The sequence below is a fragment of the Neomonachus schauinslandi genome, chromosome 4 (assembly GCF_002201575.2).
Source record: "Neomonachus schauinslandi chromosome 4, ASM220157v2, whole genome shotgun sequence".
NCBI lineage: Eukaryota > Metazoa > Chordata > Mammalia > Carnivora > Phocidae > Neomonachus > Neomonachus schauinslandi.
This window is the reverse complement of record NC_058406.1, coordinates 149894368-149913126: the sequence shown is the minus strand read 5'-3', so window position 1 is coordinate 149913126 and position 18759 is coordinate 149894368.

Below are 18759 nucleotides of genomic sequence, written 5' to 3'. Positions count from 1 at the left end.
CACAGCCCTGCTGACACCTTGACTTCAGATTTCAGGCCTCCAGAACTGTGAGAGAATGCATTTCTCGGAACCGCCCAGGTTGTGGTACTTGGCTGCGGCAGCCCTAGGGAACGAATGCAGGTCCTGAGCTAGTCTCTGAAGCACATAGAGAATTTAGATGTAGACAGAAGCCCATGAGCAGAAGAGAAGCTGCATAGCTCAGAGTAACCTTGGGGACATCTGCCACGTGGGGTCATGAGGAGGAAGGCAATTGGTGGGACGAGAAAGGCAGGTTGGAAAGACTTGAGTGGCCAGCTCTGCCACAGTTAAGAGTTTGGGTTTGATTTGGGAGGTACATGATGGCATTAACTTTAGTTCTGGGGGGTGAAGGGTGGACCTAAGGACATAATACAAGAGACTGGAAGCCCTCCTGGGGGGGCATAAAGGTAGAAGGGGCAGCAAGGGCATAGCAAGCCACAGTCAGTAGGAAACTGAAGTTATAGGGAAGAAGGAATCGTGAGCATAAAAGAGCCAAATGAAAAGAGCCACATCTGTTGGCAGAGAAAGGGGAAGTAAGTAATACTGTAAGAGAAGGAGACGCACAGCGGGGTTGACCAGAGAGCTGCGGGGACAGACAGCTATCTTGGGAAGGCCCGGGTATGTGACGTTACCTCCCTCCATTCATGGGCATGCTTACAGTAACAGCCAACACCTTCTCCAGCTGGCTGGAGAGAATGGCGTTCCTGGTCACCATTAGGGTCGGATTTTCCCAAGACTCATGGGGTTTACAGAAAGCATGAGTTCGACGTTTAGGAAGTGCTCCATGATAACCAGGAGCAAGCTCTTTCCAGCATTCAAATTATAGTGCAGCACTGTTCAATGAGAGTCCAGAACCAGTAGCGGACAGTGCTCGGGTAGGAGACAGGAGAAGGTGAGCCCAAGAAAAGGACCACAAGTCCCGGGTGGATCCTCGGCTTAATCCTAATGAGCACCAGAACCTTGTTCTTTCTTTAAAGGCATAGCAATTCTGATATATGGTAATTTAAGGATGGCCAAGGCATCTGCTGAGAGAGGAGGATGAAGACAGGTGTTCAGGGGAGCAGCAGACGTACGGGGAAACCTTCTCACTGTGGGGAGACCGATCAGTCACCCCTAATCATACAGACAGGAAAACGCCGTGGGGCTCAATGGCAAAAGAGGCTTATAAACGCCTCATTCCCTGACTCTCCACCGGGGAGAGCAGATCTGAACAGGTAGCCCCACGGCCGCAGCAGAGAACTGCACAGGGCAGGGCTGGAGGAACGCGTCTCCAAGCAGTGCACCCCTCGGTTGCACTAGTTCCTCCGGCCGAGTCCGCCCTGTGTGCAGGACCCGCCGTGCATCCCTGCGGCCCGCCGAGCACGGCCCCCCCCTCCCTGCGGCGGGGACTTCTCCAGCCGCCCGCTCCAGGGGCTGACTCCCGGGGGCCGGGGGGGGGGGCAGGAGCAGGGGCGCCCCCCTCCTCCGCAGCTGGCTGCCGGGAAAGCAGGCTCTGCGGGGGCGGGGGACGGGTCAGGGGGGGGGGGACATAGGGGGGGGGGAGGGCGCAGGCCCTCCCCTCGCCGGCCTTCCAGTCCCGCGGGCCTCCTCTAAAGCCAGCCACCCGCTTCCTGCCCCGGGAGGCCCCAGCCTCCAAGGTCTCGGCAAAGGAGACACCGGCCCAAACCGCCGCTGAGGAATGAGAGCCTTGGCACCGCCTCCGCTTCTAGTTGTTGTTCACGAAGAAGTTCTGTGGAATCCAGACTCATTTTCCACTGAAACAAGGGAAAGTAAAGACAGCACCAAACAAAAACAGATTTCTGGCGTTTCCTGTTTACTCAGGGTTGCTGCTCTCTGCAGGCCAGGGGCTTCTCTGGACATCGGGAGAGAACCCCCCCCTCCACTCTCCCCCACAGAGAACGTAAAAGTGATGACTTCTTTCATGTTTCTATTTCCTGTTCTTTGGTTGCTAGTAGGTTTATGGGGGGAGGGGGGCGCTTTCCTGGGTGAACTCCCAAATCTCCTTTTTCTAGCCCTCTTTAGAAGGAAACACATTTCTGGGTGTCTGTCTGCCTCTGGTGACCCCTTTTCCCCGTTTATAGAGCAGAGCTCCTTATTTCTGGCCTGCTGGGCCTCAGTCAGAAGACACAGGAGGAAGACAGGGTGGGTGACCAGTGGAAAGAGGGGCTTGAGGCCTGGCACAAAGACCCCCACGTTCGCCTTCAGGAGAACGCACACAGGGCCGAGTCCGCAGCAAAGGCCCAAGGTGACAAGACAGGGAAAGCTCACCCAGACGGACCCCAGACGGACCACGCACAGGCTCTGCAGATATCAGGCCTAAGGACACACATGCAACTTCATGTCCTTCCCGAAACCCATGGGGACGTCAACCATGTTTGGGGAAGAGGTCTGAGTGGTGAAGCAGCAGTTCCTGGGTGGGCCGGGGGTGACCGGTCCTTACTACAAATTGGTATTTGGCCCCTTCGCATAGCCCACGTGCTGCACACGTTTTCCCCATCCAAAAAGCAATGAGAGCAGCCTCACTTTCCTGACTGAGTTTTGCGCCACAACAATAAAGCTAATAATGGAAAAAACATTTCTCCCGTGGCCACGGACACTCTCCTCAGGCAGAGCTTTGGATCTCTCAGCCTATCAACCGAAATTGCTGAGAGCAAACCAGAGCGTAGTCACTGATTTTTATGAATGATTGAAACAGCAAAGCAGATTGATTTCATTTCCATAATTTAGCAATTGACAATTACATAAATATCTTTTTAAAGCCATCAGGATGAAAACCATCCTGTTCTTCAGAGGAAGAGAAATGAAGTTAGAAGAAAGCCAAACCAACACGCTACTACTGTAGGGAACTATTATAGGCTGAATTGTGTGTCCCCCCCCCCCCAAAAAAAATATTCACTGAAGTCCTAACCGCCACTACCTCAGAATGTGACTTTATTTGGAAATCGGGTCTTTAGATCACCCCCTATAGAGGTAATCAAGTTAAAAATGAAGTCTTTAGGGCAGGCCCTGATCCAATATGACTGGTGTCCTTTTAAAACAGGAAATTGAGACACAGAGATATACAGAGGGAAGACGATGAGAAGAGAAGACAGCCATCTACACCCCAAGACACACCCGAGGCTCCCGGGAGAACAGATTCTACCTCACTGCCCTCAGAAGCGACCAACTCTGCTCACACCCGGATCTTGGACTTCTAGGCCCCGGGAACTGTATTTATGCACCCCCAGTCTGTGGCACTTTGTTGCAGCGGATCTAGCCGACTAACACAGGAACGTTTGTTTCCGTTGGCTCCCAGCATGTGGCCCCCATGTTTGGGGCACCTCCCTGGTGCAAAGCTGCCTGGGAAGCAGAAGCCCCCTCACCCCCATATTCCCATTATGAAAGCTGGAAAAGCAAGGCTCCCTGTCCCCAGCCCCTGGCAGTTCACGCTCCCTCCCAGAACACTGGGTTAAGCATGTACTCATTTGCCCCCAGCAGGGGTGGTATTCAGCATCCAGTTGTCACTCCAGTGTTCCCGTGCCAGGGACGCCACTCAGTGCTGGCCAGAAGCCAGCCATTTGGTTTCACTTGGTTCCTGCCCCCTGTCCAAGGCCTAATCCTACAGTCTTCCCACTGATTCTGGGAGCCCCTCCAACCCCTGCTTGACTGGTGGCCCCTGGACAGCTTGCTCTCAGTATATCCAAAAACAAAGTCATCACCTTCCTCCTCTCCTCTTTTCTCCACCCCTGCCACCAAACTGCACCCCTGTCCTCCCTGGGCCCAGGCTGGGCCTCGCAGCCATTTCTGACTCCTCCCTGATCAGCCAGCCGAGCACTGGACAGACCACATTTCACCTCTCCCCCAAGCATCCCACTCATGCCTCCCCTTCTTCCTAGACTCCCAGCTGCTGCCCTCATTTTAGGTCCTCCTTCCCTCCCAAAGCCTCGGCCAGTTTGCCCCCTTGTCTCTGTTCCCTCAGATTCCCCCACATGCTGCAGGCTGGGGCAGGATAGCAGGGATGGAGAGAGAAAGGCCTCAGCCTGTCCCTGCCTCTCCCTCTTCCCTGCTTTGCCCAGGCTGCAACTCCTGCCCTAATCGCCTTCCCACCCCTGCTCCCAGATGAAACCTTCCACCCTTCAAAGCCCAAATCTCTAACACAAAGATTTAATGATTTTATCAGCCAGATGTACTCCTTCCCTCCTTAGAATCCCTTCTCCTTTTTTGTGTGTGTGCAACTCTTAGATTATCCACTTTGAGTTAGTCACTTGCATGCTCATCTGATTCCTGGTGTCCAATTACAACTCTTTGTGGAACAAGATTTGCCCTGGACTTGTCACCACCTCCACTGCCATGACTGCCATCTCCCACTGGATTATTGCTCTAGCCTTCTAAGTGGCCATTCAGTAGAAAAGCCCAAGTCCAAAGACCTGACGTGATCCAACCTCCAGGACCTCTCTGCCCTGAAGGCCCTTCCTACCTCCTTCTCTACCTCCAGCCTCAGTGCCTCCTTGAACATACCACACATACTCCTGCCACAGGGCCTTTGCACACGCTGCTCTTGCTGCCATGCTAACCCTGAAAGTTCTCTAAATCTTTGCTCAAATGTCACTGGCCACCTTATTTAACATTGCAACACATCCCACCTTCACCCAGCACTCTTAGGCCCCATGACCTTTTCCTCTTCTTCCTCTTTCTTTCCATAGCATTATTCGCCTCCTAAAATACCGTATAATTTATGTGTTTACTATGTTTATTTATCACTTTCTGCCTCTCCACCCTTACCTGCCACAGCATGAACTCCCCAAGAACAGGGATCTTTGTCTGTTATGTCCACTGATGCCTGGCATGTGGTAGATGTTCAGAAAATATTTGTTACATAAATGAATCTCTATATGCTGCATACACAGAGCTATGACAATTACTAGGTTCCCAAATCATACTACTTTTTTTTCAAGCATAACTGCCTGGTTGCTTGGCTGCTCTTCCTGGTGCTGCCATGGAAACCAACAGCCCAGGGACCAGTTGCTTCTCATCCAGTCAGGCAATGTGTATCACCCCCCACCCCCCGCCCCCAAACACACAGAGGTGTGCCATGCCCCCCACAGCCCGTGGAACGATGCCATGGCCAGCCAGCTGGAAGTATCCAGGATGCAAATGACCTGGGACCAGCACCTCTCCCTGCTGGGGGGCCTCGGGCTTTCTCCAGGACCCCGAGCAGTGAGCAGTGGAGGCTCCCAGGAGGATGCGCCCCTGGCTGACGTCTGCCCACGCAGACCACACATTCTGTTCTCGGGAGATTCTCAAGTCCAAAAGTTCCCAGTGCCTCCCCCAGGCATCGTTTTTTCTCTACTCCCAGTAATAGCAGACATTTATGAAGCACTTTCTAAGGACAAGGCACTTTACGGGTATTATCACCAAGCCTCAAAACACTGCAAAGTAACCATTATTATTCCCCCATCAGAGTCGAGGGGCCAGGGCTCAGGGAGACTAATCAGTGTTTCCTGGGTCACAGAGCAGTTCAGGGGTGGGTGGATCTGAGGCAGAATCCACGGCGCACTGCTCCCGCCCTCCGGGTTTGCTCCCCTCTGCTGCAACTGTCCCAGACCCTGCACCTGCAGAAGGGGGCAGGGGGCAAGCGGTGGGGACAGAAGGTCTCTGTCTCTGCAGAACCCCAGGAGCGTGCACATCACACACACGCACGTGTGCACACACATACGCACAGCACAGCAACACGGCCTGGGGAACACGGTATCACCCGGGTAGGTTTCCGAGGGAGGCCCAGCTCTCTCTGGAGGTCTTTAAAAACTAACAACAAATAAAAGATCACTCCTTCTCTCTGGGATGACGTACGCGTTGTCTTGCCTAAGAGCAGAGATTAGCTGGCCCCTGATAGTCCCCTTCAGCTTTATGACAATGATGAACCATTACTGGACAGGCAGACTGACTGCTCGGAGCATTACTAAATCTGTTTTTAATAACATCACCAATCCGGGACCAAACCCTAACCCGGCGCTGCAGTCAAGTTCATCATCGCTGGAGAGAGAGAGAGAGAGCACTGGGTCAGGGAGGGCGGAGGGCGGAGACTGAGGACAGCCTGTTTGTTTGGAAGGACGGACGGGGCTTCGTGAGTCATAGACCAGCTCGGGGAGGAGAGGGGGGCTTGGAGATTTATCTCAGATGAGGTCTGAGGGATGAAGAAGAAAACAATGGCAAGGAGAACATGTGGGAGCAGCAAGGAGAACAGCCGGGCTTGAACGTGGCTTAGGAAAGGGGTGTGGAAACCGTGCTGTCGGCAGACACACAACGTGTAAAACGTGTGAGTCAGAAGCACACAAGGAGAACACCGAGTGTGTCTAAGATTATCAGGCAAAGTGTGTCTCAAGAGCCGATTATATGACTCAGACATTAAGTATTGCCTTGGAGGTCCACCACGGGCCAGACCCGGTAGGTGCTGAAGAAACAGAAGGGCCTTTGGGGAAGATAAGAGCTGGCCCCACCTTCCAGGAGCTGTGGAGCGCTCGTGGGGACCTGGAAGGTGACAAGGGGAAAGGAGGGTGACTGGGATCTCAAGGCAGTAAGGCCAGCGGCCGGCCGAGCGTGAGCCTTCCAGGGCATCTGGCCGGCTGGCCTGGGCCCTCGGACCCCGCTGGTGTTGGTGGCACTCCATCAGATCCCATGCCTGCCAGAATCCGGCCTTTCTGTGTCAGAAAACATAGGACAGAGGTCATATTGGGCCAAAGAATGCCAGAGAGAGCAGAAGAAGGTCCTGGTTCCTGTGTGTGAGCTCTCAGAGGGTTGGGAGCGAAGCTGCGGAGGCTGCTTGGTGGGGAGACTGAGCCCCTGCGCCCCCCAGCAGTGTGGCCGCGTGTTACCATAGGTGACACGGGCAGGCCGAGATGGCCTCTTTTCTGCCCCAGCACCGGACCTGCCCTTGGCTGGCTCCGGGAATACAGGGACTCAGGAGCATCCACATTGGTGCTCCCACGCGGGACCCCAGCAGACGAGCCGCGGCGAGGCTCCTCGTGGCTCCTCGGAGAGCGTGTGTCCGCGCTAAGGGCAGGAGAGCCCCTGTGTACCTGCATCCCTAGCCCAGGGCTCAGCGTGAGACACCTGATGCCCCCTAAGGAGGGAAGGGTGAAGGCCCTTTGTCAGCAGATGGGGGCTGGAATTTTAGATTCCTGCCTCCACCCATGGGGGGGACGCTCGGGGAAAAGGGACGCAGGTAGAGTGCACACTGCAGTAAGAGGCTCCGGCGCTCAAGATCCTACCATGGCTGCCCAGCTCGCTTGGAGTAAAAGCCAGCGTGCTGGATCTGCTCCCACCGCCCCCACTCGTTCCCGCCGTGGCCACACAAGCTTCTGCGGTCTCTTGAAAATTCCTGGATGCTCTCACATCAGATGGAGTGCTGGATGCTCGGGCCTCTGCCCTGACCGCTCCTCTGCCTAGAACCCTCTTCCCTAGGAGTCACACCCCTCGGCCCTGCCTCCTATGGGCCTCTACCTAGATGTCTCCTGCTCCGCGGGACCTTCCTGACTCACTCAAACTTCAGCCACCTCCTGAAACTCACGCTGCCCCTTCATTTCCTCCCAGAACCTCTTGCCATCAAATATCCAACTGAATGTCTTTTATTTTTTGTTTATTGTCTGCCTCCCCAGGCAGAATGCAAGCTCCCCGAGGGCAGAGATTATTGTCTGTTTGTTCCTGCCCCTCTGTCCGGTGCTTACTACAATGCCTGGCAGCTAGTACGTACCTGCCTATTGTTGAGAGGAGGAGGGAAGGGGGGAGGGGGGAGGGGGAGGGAGGAAGGAGTGAACAAACAAGAGAAAGAGGAAAAAGTCACACAGTCCCTGCTTCCAAGGCCCTTGCTGTCAGGTTGAGTAGGTCCTTTTGCTCAGAACAACTTAGGAGCAACACAGCTCATTTCGCTTAGACAGTGTTTAAAAATGTCACAGCATTTGCGGCCCTGCCCTCCAGATCCCAGGCAGAAAGCCCCATCTATCTCCAGAGCGGTCACAACCGGTGCCTGAGACTCTGAAGGGAATGAGGAGGAAAGTCATCTGCTGCCTTGTGGTCCTCGCCCAAAGCAGCGGGCCTGGGGGCTGAGGCAGAACGCCCTGCTGGCCGCGCTGAGTGCGGGGGGCCGGCGCTGAGGAATGTGGGTGACACCCAGGCGTGCTGAGCAAAGCCAGGCTGCCGAAGGGGCAGCCTGGCAGTGGGGGCGCGCCGCCCCCCGCTGGGGTGTGTGATTTTAAAACACTCCCGGGCTGCGCCGCACCCCCTTACTGCGGGAGTGCACAGTTCAATTATAGGAAGGATCGTGAGGTCTGAAATTCTACCCTTTGAGTCCTGTCTGTATTAATTAGCTTATGCTGCGTAACCAGTTACCCCAGAACTCAGACTTAAACACCAATAACCACTGATTATCTCCAGTCATTTCTGCGGGTCAGCAATTCAAGAGCCGCTCGGCTGGGCTGGAGGATGCACTTCTAAAGCAGCTCACGGGCGTGATTGGCAAATTGGTGCTGGCTGTTGGTGTGGGGCTTGTTCTCCTGCCCCTGTGGGCCTCTCCGTAGGACTGGCCGCTTGAGTCTCCTCATGTCATGGCGGCTACTTTCCTCCAGAGCAGGGGATCCAAGGACCAAGGCAAAGCCTGCAATGTCTTTTTGACCTAACCTTGGAAGTCACCCACCATCACTTCCACCATAGTCTGTTTGGCACACGGCCAGCCCTGATTCAATGAGGAGAGGGACCACACAGCTCGGGGATGCCCAGAGGTGAAAATACTGGGAGCTCCCTTGGAAGCCAATGACCACACTGTCTTCTGTGGCATCAAGTCATTGCCCACAGTTGGGGTGCAAGGGCCTGTGGGAGAGGCAGCAATTAAATCTTGTCAACCCAATTCTGATTCTACTGGAACCGATTTCATGAGGTCCCTTCCAACTAGGTTTTATTTCCCCCCAGGCACAAGGGAAAGTCTAAGAGGAGGCTCAATGAACATGACAATGAATGGGGGGGAGGGGCAGTGGGACAGGTGGGAAGGGAAGTGAGATCCAAGGAAAGCAGGGAAAAGCTGGACAAGGGTCTTCTCCCCTGCATGCCCAGGACTCCCCTGTTCGTTCATTCATCTCTAGAACAAACAGCGATTGTACCCCTGCAGTGCTAGGGGCCCGGCAGTGACCCAGCCCTCCCATCCAAAGTTTGGAGTTGCATGGGACTTATGTTCCCATGTGGGGATGTTCAAGGTCCAACAGGAGCACAGAGAAAGAACTACATGGGGTCTGTGGTGGGGGAGACCAGGAAGGCTGCGCAGAGGAGGCATCTCTCCACACACCAATGAAGTGAGCTTTCCCAGTCCTTGTACAGTTGGAGAAATAGGCACAAAAGACTGAGCATCTCATTCACTGTCAAAGTGGTGTCACAGCTAAGTCTCCTGACCTCCAGCCACCAAACGGCACATTGGCAGGCTGTCATGTTTGACACGGCTCTCTGGCTGTCGAGGGGGTGGGGAGTGGGGGGTGGAGGTTAGGGCTAGAGCAACAGAGCCGGCAGATGGCTGGGAGCAAGCAGAGACCCCACGGTCACTTACCAACATGAAGCCCAGGCAGGACCACAGACTGGCGGCTTTCCATCACCAGGGAGCTAAACCTCGGTAGCCCCTTCACCCAACCCCATCTGGGCAAACAGCCCTCACTGAGGGGACGGTCTTCCAAAGGCCCAGTGCCGGCCTCTCTGGCTGGAGGTTGAAGCTAGTTCTTACCATGAGAATTGTAACAATTATTATACAATGTTCGTCTTTTCCTGCTGACTTGTTTCACTTAGAAAAATGTCTTCAAGGTTCATTTCCTTCCTTTTTAAGTAATATCCCGTTGTATGTCTAGACCATGTGACCACGTTGCGTTTATCCGCTCATCTGTTGGCTGATACATGGGCTGCCTCCCTGTTTTGGCTGTTGTGAATCATGCTGCTATGAACATGAAAGTACGGATATTTGTTCAAGTCCCTGCTCTCAATTCTTTTGGGTATGTCCCAGATGTGGAATTGCTAGATCCTATGGTAATTCTATTTGAGAAAGCACCATACTGGTTTCTGAAATAGTTATTATATAACCGCTATTAATAATAGAATCATTAGTGAAAGCAGCCACCCAGCAAAGCCCCATCACGGGGTCTCTGTCCTCCGACTCATCATCTGGGCTCCAATCCCAATAGAGAGCCTTCACTCGCTTGCACTCAGAGTTGCTGCCGTACATTAAACTTTCCCAGTTCTGCTCGTTTCACACATGAACAGCCTGAGTTGAGCTCAGGGAAGGGGACGTGCCACGGGCAAGAGGGTAAAAAGTCAGCGCTCAGAGGCTCGCACCCGGGCAGCCCAGCCCTCACCTGCCCCACGGAGGGGCGGTTCCGAGCTGGGGTTAGAATTGGGGCCTGTGCAGCTGTGTTGCCCAGGTCATGTCACTGAAACTCTCTTTGCCTCAGTTTTTCATCTAGAAAATGGGTCTAATGGTACTGACCTGGGGATTTAAGGATTAAGTTAGCTAACTATCTTAGCCATAACAAAAAGCACAGCCTGGGTGGTTTCAGCAACAAAAAGTGATTTCTTACCGTTCTGGAGACTGGACGTTGCAGATCCAGGTGTTGGTAGGGGGGCTTTCAGGGCTTCGACAGGAATTTGGGGTTGGGGCGACATACATTCCGTCCATCCCAGCATCTCACACTGAGGTGTCCCTGGGTGCCAGGCGCAGTGCTCAGTGCTCCCCCCCATTACCTCCCTCTGCCCTCACCTACCCCAGCCCGGCCGCACAAGGCAGGAGAACTTCGTGGCTGACGGCACAGGCCGGACACCAGCTGCCGGACATAGGGTAAGCCATTACTTGCTCTCACTTTACAGATAATGTCAGAATGTCAGCCTTCCACTGAGCCTGAAGAAGTCCAGAAACTTGACAGAGGGGTGAGCTGGGCTGTAGATCCAGGCTGCCCGACTCCAGGCTCCCTGTAGAAGGCATGTGGCAGGCTTCCTGGCCCCAGGTAAACACTCAGTGGACGGTAGTGCTGGCTCTGGATGACGGTCATGATGTTTCCCTCTAGTTCAGGCCACTGCCCTGGCCGCTGTTGCCTGGATGTGGAAGGGGGGGCCCCACAGGGACAAGCCCCTGTCCCCAAGGCCATGCCCACTTCTCCAAACTGTTGTCTCAGCCTCCGAGCCTTCCGCACTCCCATTAGCCATGGCCCGACTGCAAGATGCAGCTTCCTCGTGGGGGCTGCTGCTTCTTTTTTTTTTTTTTAAAACTTTTTTTTTTTTTTGGGGGGGGAGGGGGGCCCCGGGCGGGGGGGGGGGGGGGGGGGGGGGGGGGAGGAGGAAGAAGCAGGTTCCCGGCTGAGCAGGGAGCCCAACATGGGGCTTGATCCCAGGACCCTGGGATCATGACCTGAGCTGAAGGCAGACGCTCAACCGACTGAGCCACCCGGGCGTCCCCGCCGTGGGGGCTTCTGATGGCCAAGGGGAGTCATACGTCAGAGTATGCAGAGCAGCCATGGCTGATAGCTCCAGCCTCCTTCCCACCTTTCCATGAACTTGGCTTCAAGAGTCAGCTGCACCTTGCAGTGCTTGAGAGAGCTCCTGTGTGCATTAGTCCATGCTCTTCCCAGGTCAGAGGCGTAAGTTGTACCCATGCTCCTAAGCCTGGTCTGAAGACTCTGGGAATCACTCCCCACACCCCCGCCCCGGGACACACACACACACCCTTCAGCAGGGGCTCCCAACTTCCACTCTGTCCCATAGTTATTAAAGTGCATGTGTTATCTTTCTTCCAAACTGCAAGCTCCCTGCAGGCAGAAACCAAGAGGACATTGTGTTCTGAGCACCCAGAGATGCCCCAAGCCCCGGCCCTCACTCCAGGAGTGCTGATCAAACCAGACTGAATGATTGTGAGTGAAATCCAAAGCTCCCAGGGCATCTCATTATCGCCTGAGCGGGGGCCAGAAACGCCCTTGTGAAAAGAATGTCTTTGTGTCCCGGACACTCATTCCAGGTCTCCCCCAAGAGGGAGAGGGAGAGCTCAATCAGCACTGAGGGCTTGAAACCTTTGCTTTTTTCTTTTTCCTTTTAAGACATGTTTATTGTTATAATTGGCCCAAATATTTTAATTCCCGGAAAGACATGTCACTTGCAGTCCCAGTTGGTAATGTCAGGTAATGTCAGAATGTCATCGGGTAGGGGCGCCTGGGTGGCTCAGTCGTTACGCGCCTGCCTTCGGCTCCGGTCATGATCCCAGGGTCCTGGGATCGAGCCCCGCATCGGGCTCCCTGCTCGGCGGGAAGCCTGCTTCTCCCTCTCCCACTCCCGCTCCCCGTGTTTGTGTTCCCTCTCTCGCTGTGTCTCTCTCTGTCAAATAAATAAAAATCTTTAAAAAAAAAAATTAAGAGAATGTCATCGGGTAACCTCCCTGAGGTCGCTTTCAACCTCCGTGTCAGCCATCAGCACCCCAAAGCTGGGGTGAGGCAGGAGGGGTAGGCCCCCTCCTGCCACACCTGCTTCTATATACATGCAAACTAGCGATCTGAGATAAAACAACTGTCTCAGATGCTCAAGCTAAATCTTGCAAAGATGATGTCTTGCTGCTTGCTGTAAACCACCCAAGAACTGCTTGTCTCCAGAACTATTATCCTCAGCCACCGAGAGAACATTATTCTCTCCCCACAGGGTCATTGCTTTCACCTGCAGCTCTAGTTTTCTCCCACGGCATCATCGTGTTTCAGTCCTAAGCATAATACTTTGCTGAACTATGGTGAGGGGGTGGAATCTTCTTTAAGAGACACAGCCCTTTTAATTTCCTGACATGCAGATTGTTTTTACACACGTCCTTCCTTCCTTCTTAGTTTTTGGACTCATGGTGTTGTGCAGGCTCTCTGTGTAGAGATGGGTGTTTCCTATTTCATACTTGTGTGGGAGCGTGACTCATAGGTGTGTGCGCTCATGTGTGTGCATCTGTATGTGGATGTGAGCACGTGTGTGTGTGTGTGTGTGGTTTTCTGGCAGGGTTTGACCACATATGCATGTTACGTTTCTCAACCGCCCCTGATTTTATGGTGGGATCACGTGGCCAGTGAATTGTGAACAGAGGTAACTTCTGGGCCAGGACAACCCACGTGCCCATGTGGTGGCACCTATTACGAACTGAATGTCTGTGTCCCACCCCAGCCCCCAAGTTCCCCTGTGCAACACCTAGCCCCCACTGTGATAGCATTTGCAGGGGATGAGGGTGAGGTGAGGTCATGGCGGGAGGGAGGTCAGGATGGGATTCGTGTATTTATAAGAAGAGAAAGAGATCAGAGCTCTCCTGCTCGCTCGCTGTCAGCCGTGCAGGACGGAGCCAGAAGATAAGCATCTGTCAGCCAGGAAGGGGCCCTCGGCGGGAGCGCAATATGCCTGCACCTTGATCTCAGACTTCCCATCCTCCAGAACGGTGGGGGGAAACGTCAAAGCCCCCCAGCCTGCGGTACTTTGTTAGAGCAGCCTGAGCAGCCTGAACCAGGCCGTGGAGAGATGTATTCGGGATGAAGTAGCTTCCAGTGACAGGAGGCTGCCCACCCCTCCCAGGCTGCGATGGGAGGCAGAACTTCTGAAGGTGCTAAGGCACTGACATTTCAGGCTTCATCTCTTGCCGCAACTAACATCATCTCACCTATAAAACAGTGCCGACAGTACCAAGCGGACAGGGCTCTTGCTTGGACTGAATTAGGTAATAAGTGTTCAAAAAAAAATCCTGTGTGCTTTCTCTCTCAAGCACCTCAGTTAAATTGAACAAATACCTAATGGGCATGCCACTTGCCTGGGACTGCGGTGTGCTAGGGATCCAAGCCCAGGGACCCTGCCCTCAGGGACACTTTAGTCTAACAGGGCAGATGTGCAAACAAGTTACACACAATGTGGCAGATGCCCAATTGTAGGAGGGTCCACGATAGAGGACGAAGTAGTTCATTCTGGAGGATTCAGGAAAAGTGGTAAGATGGGTTAGTGAGGAGGGCCCTTTACTGCTCTTTAGAACATTATCTAAGCCCTAGAATCCTCAAACACGACTTTCAGTTGGGGATGACCCACCCTTGGTGAGCAGCCAGGGATGGAAGAGAGAAAGCATGAAGTTTTTTTGGTCTTGGTAAAGAAAATATAGGTTGGGTTTTTGTGTTTATTTATTTTTTTTAATTTATTTATTTGTTTGAGAGAGGGCACAAGCATGGGGGGTGGGGGGCTGGTCAGAGAGAGAAGCAGACTCCCCACTGAGCAGGGAGACAAGGGGCTCCATCTCAGGACCCTGGGATCATGACCTGAGCTGAAGGCAGACGCTTAACTGACTGAGCCGCCCAGGCACCCCGAGAAAATACAGGTTTTCATTCTTTTTTAAGGCGGTGAAAAACTGCCCTGCTTTCTTCGCATTCATTCTGAAGAGAGCGACAGTGCCCACCTCTGGCTCCCCAGGTGGACTGTGTGCTCCCGGGAGCCAGGGACAGCCTGTTCCCACAAGCCCCTGGTTTCCCCAAGGCCAGGGCTTGCTCCGCGAATAGAACTCCCCAAACACCTGGTTAATCCAGAGGAACCTAAAGCTCAGCCAGTTCTTGGGCTGCGTGCGGCACTGAACCACAGAACCGAACGGCCCTCCGGGGGGTTCTTTCCTGGGTCTCCGGAAATCTGTCCGTCCACAGTCCACAGCAGTCCTGGGACTGTACCTGAGGCTTCCTCTCCCTGGGACCTACGGGGGCTCCTGTGTCGGTCCACAGCGCCACCCCGCGGCCACGCCTGGGAACTGCGTAGAGAAACCCCCGGCCCCCTGTCATTGTCATTGCATCATCCTCTCGGGCCCGCGGTTTTGAGGAAAACAGGGATCCCAAGCTGGTCATCCTCAGCCCCGCCCTGTTCCTCTACGAAGTCTCTGAGCCTGGACGGGCACTGCTTTGACCACGGTTATTTTTTTTTTTTTTTAAGATTTTATTTATTTATTTGACAGAGAGAGACACAGCGAGAGAGGGAACACAAGCAGGGGGAGTGGGAGAGGGAGAAGCAGGCTTCCCGCGGAGCAGGGAGCCCGATGCGGGGCTCAATCCCAGGACCCTGGGATCATGACCTGAGCCGAAGGCAGACGCGTAACGACTGAGCCACCCAGGCGCCCCTGACCACGGTTATTTTGATCCTGATACCTTAAGCCCTTGTTTCCCAAAGATACTTAAAAGGGGTCCCTGTGAGAACCCAAAAGGTACATGAGAGATACAAGGGCAAAGACAGGGTGTGGTGAACCCTTAACCAAAGAGCATGTCGGGGAAGGATGCTGACAGATGCGGGCTTGATCCCAACGAGCTGTGTGACCCTGAGCAGCTCCCTCACGTCACTGAGCCCTCAGCTTCCCTCTCTGCAAAATGGGGATGGTAAAACTCATAGAACTGCCATGAGGATCAAAAGATAGAAGCCAAGGCTCTGTGAGTCATACACAGCAAGTGGCCAACAAATATAAACATAAAACACGAGTGCTTCTGTGACTTCCCTGAGTCTCCACTTCAAGATGGGGAGGTAGACAGCAACTTTATTTCCATTGTTGACAAGAACACTTAGGGTCGGTTTGTTTAAGCGACCCGCCCATTGTCTTTCAGCCAAGGAGTGACCGGAGTTGAAGGCAGCCTTCGGGTCTTGCGGGCGTTCCAGGCCGCCCCTGGAAAGAAGACGGGCAGAGGGCAGGGCCGCTGAAGAGAAGTCGGGACAGCCAAAAGATGGCAAGAAAGAGGAGACGCAGAACTTGCACCAAGAAACCTGCTCTCTTCCCTCCTGGATTTTAGACTCTTTCTGGAAAGTTCTTTATTCAAAAGTCGGCCCTTGAAAAGGGCCTGTCAGGAGACATGCGTGCTGGTGGCAGTTCTGCTGCGGGCAGCAGTGCGACTGGGTGACCTCCCCTGCGGGCCGGTGGGACTCGTCACCCCCGCCTGCTCCGGGCCTCTCAGCTTTCACCCCGTCACTCAACAGTCTGTGCCTTCCCGGCGCCCCGTGGGAAAGCTGCCCTACGGTCGCCCTGCACTGGCCGTGGGCACGAGTGTCACCGTGTGGCCTCAGACACCCCCGGGAAGGAGGAAGAACGGACACAGAACTCCGGCCTGAGGGGTGACAGATGGAAAGAATAACTCTTGACTCAGCCACCCGCATGCGAGATTAGCATTAATCCGTGCTGGGCCTGAGTAACTGCCCGAGAGGCCCGCACGAGCGGCTCGGCGCAGGCCGGGGAGCCGGGCCCCCTGATTTATGGGCAACATTCAGACAATGAAATGAGCGGAGGCTTTGGAGACCAACACGGGGCAGGGCGGGAGGAGAGGCAAGTGCTTCGGACGGACTTTCCCAGGTTCGGAAACAGAATGCTCCGCGGGGGATCCGCTCCTTTCTGGGAGAGGGGGCGGCTGTGTGTGTGTGTGTGTGTTTTCGTGTTTTGCTTTTGGCCGATGTTTTAAACATGAGCGGGCCAACTGGGAGACGTAATCACAGGCCTTTCATAACTGCCTAACGATGGCAAGACGAATGGTTTGGGTGGTGCTGGAGTCATAAATAAAAGCAGCATATCAGGGCAGATTTAAAGAGCGAGGAAAGGGAGTGAAATAAATCTACTGGGATTCCAGGGCCATCTTTCCTAGGAAAACATCAGGATGAGAGACTCGGTTCCTGCACCAGACCAAGACCCCAAATCCTCAACGCTCTTTATGTGGTACCAGAGCATCACGTCATTGACCTTGAAGTGCTTGAGGGCAAGTCCAGGCCTGATTGATAGATTCGGATCTAACCCCTCGGGTGACCAGCACGAAAGAGCACATACATTGCGCCCGATGGATGAGGGAGGGCAGGAAGCATGGCATCACGGCAGGCCGGGATCAACTCAGCCTGGATGTCAGCTGCTTTGCGCCCCAACCTCGAACCTGTGTCTTTCCAGCAACTCTTAAGCTTCTCTAATCCTCAAGTTCCTTGTCTGTAAATGGAGGTAATAATTAAAGTGTGACTGCAAATATTAACTGGCATATTGCACACAAAGCGTAGCATATAGTGGGTACTTAATGTTCCCCCTTTATCATTACTAATGACCGAATGAAGTAGCTGGAAACTAAAATAATCCATTCCATGGGCCAAACATGTGGAACTACTTTTTTTCACACCTCAGGGAGATGAAGGCCGAGGAACCATGACTATGATAACGGCGGTGTCCTGCTGGGGTTTGGGGCTCCCTAGCCACCCCTACTCTTGGCCTGGCTCTGTGGTTACCGCAGCCTGTCCATTCCTCCCCGTCTGTTCCCCCTTGACTTGGGGAAGTATCCACAGATTAGGACTGGGAACATGGTGGACCCCAGCCCACAGCAACCCTCACCTCTGGTCTCTGGGGAGGGCCTGGAGGGACAGAGCCCTCTGTGATGATGTTGTCCCAGGAAAAACAAAACCCCAAATTCCAGCCCTCACTGACCCCGCCCTAACAGCCTGCTTCTCTTTGGCTACCACTTCCTTCCCCAGGCGGAGTACCCAGCCCTGGTGTGTTCATCTGTAGGACTGACAAGCTTTTGGGGGTGCCACACTCTGCCCTTGGTAAGAAGCATTTCCTACCTTTCCAAAGGGACAGCTTACAGGCCACTGACAGAAAACAATTAATGATGCATAATGGAATTTTATGGCATGAGATACTTAGGCTTTGCATGAGAGCCCAAGTTCCAGGAGGACCTTCTGAGGAAATCTTTCTTTTGGTCTGGAGCCTCCTGCCACCTTGTCACCTCCCAGGCTGGTGGGGGTGCCCTGAGGTCTTCGGTCTCCCTCCTCTCACTTCCCAGTGCTCAGGGCTCCCAGGGCGAGTTAATGCCAAGCCCACTCAGTTTTTCTCCTCTCATGGCACAGACGCCCCAGCCACGGCTCCCAGGGCAGAGGCGAGGGGTGCTTCCTCAAAGGCCGCTCCGGCTTGTTGGGCATGGTGTAGGTGGACAGGAATGGCTCCGGGCCATCCAAGATGCTGGATGAGACCAAATGCACACAGACGCTCTGACCTCTCTCTGTAGACGTTTCGGGCTCCATCTCTCAAAAGGGAGTCGGGACCTGGCATCTCACACACATCCATCCCGTGCCTAACGGCTGTGGGGCTGAAGCGAGACGCCGTCCCCGGTGCCGCTGGAGCAGCCCCAAAGGCCAGGTCATGGGAGCTTGCAGGGCCTGGCAAAGTACCCGTAAATTATTTAAAGGGACATCTATTAAATGCTGGAAGAAACACAAGTTCCTGACAGAACAGTTAGCAGCCAGAAACTAGGCCTCACCATTAAAACAAACAAACAAACAAACAAACGTTCATTTAGGCCCCAATTGTACCTAACATCCAAAAAGGGTGACATGCACATTTGTGGAAAGTCAGTGTCAAAAATACCAGAATCTTAGAGGGTGCTTGGGTAGTGCAGTTGGTTAAGCATACGACTCTTGGTTTTAGCTCAGGTCGTGATCTTAGGGTCGTGAGATCGAGCCCTGCATGGGGCTCCACGCTGAGCACAGAGTCTGCTTGAGATTCTCTCTCCCTCTGTCTCTCCCATTCATGCACTCTCTCTCTCTAAAATAAATAAATAATAAATAAATCTTTTTTAAAAAATCAGAATCTTAGGAGTGGGGAAAAAACCCCAAAAGATGCCTATCCTGGTGATTCTCAAACACAATCCCATGAATGGCCTGTGTTGGAATCACGTAGGGTACTTAATAAAAATTACAGATTCCAGGGCCACACTG